Source organism: Arvicanthis niloticus, chromosome 29 (genome assembly GCF_011762505.2).
Source record: "Arvicanthis niloticus isolate mArvNil1 chromosome 29, mArvNil1.pat.X, whole genome shotgun sequence".
Classification (NCBI taxonomy): Eukaryota; Metazoa; Chordata; class Mammalia; order Rodentia; family Muridae; genus Arvicanthis; species Arvicanthis niloticus.
This window is the reverse complement of record NC_133437.1, coordinates 12,671,684-12,677,598: the sequence shown is the minus strand read 5'-3', so window position 1 is coordinate 12,677,598 and position 5,915 is coordinate 12,671,684. Positions and strand designations below refer to the sequence as shown.

The following is a 5,915-nucleotide window of genomic DNA, read 5'->3' as shown; positions in this document are numbered from 1 at the left end:
TGGAGACTTTCCCATTTTGTACTTAAGTTAATTTACTTTCACTTTTCATTCATTGCTGAGCCGAAACTGTATTGCTCTGCGTTCGGGAGACTTTATTGCTCTTTCACCAGAGACCTTCTCACCTCTTCCCTGAGGACCTTCCCTATTGTCCCACCTTAACCTGGGAACTTACTGGTCGACCGCCCTGACTGCCTGAAGTTCTGAGCTTCAGTTCTCTGTATGGGCCACCACTTGTCGCACCCACCTCGACCAGCAGGGAAGACACAACGCCGGAGCTCTTCTTCAAGCAGTTTATTCAGGAACTTTGTACAGTCTTCTACCCCCTGGCAACACCCTAACCCTATCTATATACCCCAGGTTTGAACCAATCAAAAAGGGCCACATGGCAAAGCCTGATGGGCTCCCTTAACACAGAAGCACCAGCACTCAGCAAGCTATCCTTATATGGCTTGCTGAGCCCGATATGTTTATCAGGCTGCAAGCAAAGCTTGGCACCTAGCCAGGTGCCATCTTGGGGAGCGGCTCTCCACACTTAAGTCTAAGTAGATTGCTGTTTTTTATTGTCATGTTAGGACTGTCACTACTACATTTGTAAGGTCTCGAACCACATTGGTCATTGATGTGGTTCACTGGCATCAGAGCTGACTTGATAGGACTATCAGTTACATCATTTCTTTGAATTTTTGAGCAATATACACACTATAAAATAGAATGTTTTAATTTTTGGATCATATAGAGTCATGTCATCTCTTGGAGCCAAAGTAGATCTTCTTCTTCTTCTTCTTCTTCTTCTTCTTCTTCTTCTTCTTCTTCTTCTTCTTCTTCTTCTTCTTCTTCTTCTTCTTCTTCTTCTTCTTCTTTTGCCTTGATCAATTGGTCACTTCAATAATGTATTTGTTAATGATAAGAATATTTTCTCAGTAAAATAAAATAATTCTGTAACAGTAAATAATAAGATAACATTCAATCTACAAAAGTGAACAACATTATCTTAAAATTTCAAAAAAGTTCACTGGAAATTCATTAATGTTTTAACAGAAAACTGTATCCAGTTTTTTCATATTTTAAACATAAGTGTACTTTAATAAAGATAATACCATTTCCTCTATCTCTTTTAATGATTATTACAGTGAAAGGTAACACATGGATTGTGGGTGCACCTAATGAAATTCTAAGTAGTGCAAATATAATGAGAAATCACCTTTTTGACATGAAAGAAAATCAACAGTTACATAAATTCCACATGATTGAAATGACTAAAAGTAAACCATAAAGTATAACATTCCCCATTTCTTGTTTGGCACATATATTAATACATTTTCAAACAGTAAACAATTTAAGACCAATAGATACTAAAACCAATTAGCATAGTAATAAGATGCCTAAAGGTTATGAACATCTTAAATACCTAATTCCCATATATAACTTCTGTTACCAATCGTATCTTCTGTGAGGTTTGAGCTGTTCAAAGCATTATTTGATTCAGGGATTCCCAGAATTCACTAAGTGTCCTACAGAAAATTCATGTTGAATCACACTGTTCCTCTATCAATTCTTTTGATGGTCTTCATTTATGACAACACATGTATACCCTCCTCACAATTTTGAAAAAAAATGGAAGTCTTTCATACATGTCACTTTTTAATTTTATCCAATCATTGATCTTCTGAAGAGTTTTTTCTTGACTTAATATTTTTGCAACTTTTATTATCTTTTGATCATTTTTTTCTATATATTTCAATCCTTCCAGCTGAAGCTGGTTCAGCTTTTCATCTCGGCTTTCATCTAGAGGTATGTTTTCACATATCACATATCACAGGATTAACCTAAAATAAGTGTCAGGAGATAATAGGCCATCAAGCATTTTATGGACTTCCTCTGTATCTGTAGCACTGCTGATAACATTAGAGAGCTTTGTCTTCAGGCTCATGTTTGTCGAGGTATTTCTCTATTCCTCACATCACTCTCATACCGTCTTGTGCCGAAAGATACTATATACTCTAGTGGGGTATCTGGCCAGATACATTTACATTCATGCAGGGCCAAGGCCAAAGGGTTATTCAGAAGCAAACCTCCATCTTGATGAAGATCATTCCCCAATGCATATTCTGCAAAGTAGCCTGGAGCAGCTGATGAGGCTCTAATGGCCTGCCACATTTTGTACTGACAGCTTCCTAAATAGTGAGAGTTGGTGCCAGGAAAATGACCATAATTTCTGAACACAAAAGCTTTAGGTGTTTATCCTCTGTTTACTATGGTACTTATAGCAGCTAACTTAGGACATGATGGGTCTCTCGCTGTTTCAGTCATCAATGTAGATCTAATTCTATCCTTAAGGATCTTTTCCCATGTGTGACTGTCATAAAATGCATGGCTCCAATTCATTTTGACGGTGCTGACAATGACATTTTGTGTGAACACATCCGCACCCAACTTTCAGTAGAGTTCATCTCATTCATACAATGGCATGTGAAACAATCCTAGCATAAATGCTAATATGGCCCCTGTGCTTACACTGCAGATGTAATTTAAAAAAAAAAAAGCTGATGAATTGGCTTTTGAGTAACTTCAACCAACTTCTGAGAGTCTGAAGAGCAACCACACCTCTTGTTCCTCCACCATCAACTGTGAGAATTTGGATTCCTGTGACTTTCACTGGATCTACATAACCAACTAAGGCCAAAATTTCCATAACTGCAGCCTGCAGAGTTTTATTCTTAATTTGTCTCAGCCATAGTAAATATGGAATATGTTTTTCCTTGACAGCCACTGCTTTTCCTTCAGGAAATTCTAGAAGATGAAAAGTCAGTTCTTCAACCCTAGTAATAGAGAGCTTTGGGTTGGTTGTTCTTAAGGCCTGAACTAAGGCTCGAGTTCTGTTATCAATACTCACTCTTGCAATAATCTTTTCTTGCTGAAGTAGCACACGCTTTTTCTCCTCTGCCTTCTTGTCTTTGCTGACAGATTGCTCAGTTTTAGAAGGCTATTCTTGTTCTTCTGGCTGACTCTTGGGATCAGACTTTAATTTGGGTACTGTTGGGGGCCAACTTTTAGCAGAAAGCGGCTATCAGCTTTGCAGCCATCTTGAGCCATATACCCTGACATGAGACTTGGATTACAATAGCCTACAACAGCTGAGCACACTCTGATAATCTTGGTTTAGATACCTTGGTTACGTGAGATTAAAGGTGTGTGAGATTAAAGGTGTGTAACTTAAGTGTGTGACTTAAGAGTGACCTAGAGATCAGATTTAGAGACAAGACCTAAGGGCATGATTAAAGGTGTGACCAAAAGGCATGGCTTAGAAGTGAGACATATAAAGGCAAGAGGCAGACAGGAGACAGAACACAGAATCAGACAGAGGATGAGAGAATGAGACACTTAGAGAAAGAGAGACTGAAGAATAAACAGGATTGAAACACACTCTGTCTGGTCTCCATTCTTCGAGTTCGTCCTCACTCTCTCTCTTGTTGAACCCCGACCCGAGGACAGGAGGGACAGCTTCGATCGGAATACAGTGGCCGCCAAATGCGGGGCAGCCCGGGCCTCAACATTTTGCTCAGGCCTCGACATTTTTGGCCAACCGAACGTGGGGCTAACGCGGTTCTCAACAGGGTACAAGTCCACCAATGTAACCAGCGACTAAGGCTTGTATGCCTTCAGTGGGATGAGAAGGGAAGTTAGCGATACTTTGTTTTGCTGACACTGGGTGAACCTCAGGCATCTGGGTAGGGCTGGAAAGATTGTATTCAACGTCTGGGGGAAATCCTGAATCTGGCCTGTTTGTCAAGATGTATTCGTAGTGCCTATAGATGCCAGAGAACGTGCAGTGTTCATGGAGTTTCAGATGGTTGTTAGTAGCACTGGGGTTACTTGGAAATAAAAGCAGTCCATTGGAACAGTACTCAGTGGTGGTTGGCTTTGATCACTGTATAAAAATAAATAAATTATTTAAAAAATAAAGAAAAATAATAAAAATAATAAAAAATAATAAAAATAATAAAAATAATAAAAAAATTATTTTTATTAATAAAAATAATAAAAATAATAAAGTATAATTTATATAGTACTAAAATTCTCATAAAAACACGAAAAGAAAAACTGATAAAAAATTTTCTTTACTCAGTTTCTGCAAAGAGAAAATTAAGTATATAAACAATTTTATTTCTATTGAAATAAAGAAGTTAGTGTAAAAATGACTAGTGATATCTACATTATATTAATAATGTTTTGTATTATCTATCCACTTAATTAGAAAGTATATCAACCTATGCTACTATTATTATACTTAAATTTATACCCTTCATATTTTATGTGTATATTAATATGAAAATTTCAAAGTAAAAATAAATCTGTTACTAAAACTTTCAACAGCATTAAAGTGTTTATTCATAATTCGGACATAATGATATTTATTTTGTTTGCTTAAATTAGAATTTTTATGAGTTTCTTAGAGTAATTGGAAATTTTTAATTCTTGATAGTAGCTATAAAATGAAAATAATGTTTTAAAGATTACAAAACAAAATAGTAATGCCTATATATACACTTTTGACGTTAAGAGACAGAATTTTTGTTGCAGAATTTCCTGTAGAATCTCATTTGATTTACATAATTCTAAGTTGTTTGTAATAACTGAGTGTACACTAGGAGTTTAATTAGTTGTGCTTCATCAAGTCAAAAGAAGAAAGCTAAAATGAAAAGATAGTAGTGTTTCTGAAAACTTTATTTTGAAGATCAGTACATTTTTATACTTATTAACTGCTATGAAAAACATTATTAAATCTATTCTTTATTGCTTCAATTTCAATCCCTCCTTTATTCTCTCTCATGCCTTGATGTACTTTTTCCTCCCAACTTCATATAATCTTTTTGCGAACCTACTTACTCAACTTAATATTGCCTGTATGAAGATGGGTATCTAGTAGAACATAAATATGCTTTGGTTTAAATATTCATGGTGAAAACTGTCCCTTTCCCAGAAGCTAGCTATTGTCAGATTATCTCCTTAGATATTGCTAAGACTTCTTAAGATCCTCTCTCAACCACACTGGGTTTTGTCTTCTTTGATCCTGTGCATGTCTTAATCATGTAGCCACAGTTGTTCTGAACTTATTTGTGCCATGGCACTGCTCTATGAGAAAACTACGATTTGCAGTCATCTATTGTAGTAGGAGTTAAGTGAAAAGGCGGCACACAGCTTGGCTACCCGGGCCTGGCCACAATGTTCCCACTCTAACTTCTCACACTAATGAAGATCTGGGCTGGCCAGGAGCGCAGACCTGGGACCAACAAGATGTTGGCATGTCTGCTGCCTCCTCCGGACAGCTCTGTGGACTCCATGGCTGTAAGCCACTCTCATAGTTCTTGGCTCAACCCCAGACAATGACTTCTATTCTCAGCATACCCGGTAGAAAGAAGACTCTTGATGCTTAAAGATTAACCAGTGGTTTATATATCAGCAAATACTGAATATACAAGATGCTCACACAATTAGAATTGTTAACCCAATTGCCTAACGTTGAATGAATACCTTAGACTGTTAGAGCTATGTGGACATCTGCAGCCATCTTCTCTCCTTCTTCTTTCCTCTTGTTCCTTCCTCCTCATTCCTAGTTCCACCTCCCTCTTCTCTATCCAATGTCAGAGCTCCACTGCAAATACAATGGGCAGGAAAAATCCTGCAACATTTTCCTCTTTCTGTCCAATCAAAAGACTCTTTTATCTCAGATATAAACTGAGTACAACTATTACCATGTTGTAATTGTAAGGTACAAAATAGAACTAATACCCAGTCCAAAAATATTGTCAATAAAAAGATCATTCTCATCTATCTTAAGACTATATATATAGTTCTGTACCTGGCTTATATCATGGCTTTAAGATGAATGTCATCTGAAAACCATCATCTCAAAT

The 5,915-nt window shown here is 36.9% G+C and overlaps 1 pseudogene; it reads right to left on the bottom strand.

The window, feature by feature from the left end:
- Positions 1-495: 495 nt before the first annotated feature.
- On the bottom strand, positions 496-5,342 carry LOC143440242 (calcium-independent phospholipase A2-gamma-like; annotated as a pseudogene).
- Positions 5,343-5,915: the final 573 nt, after the last annotated feature.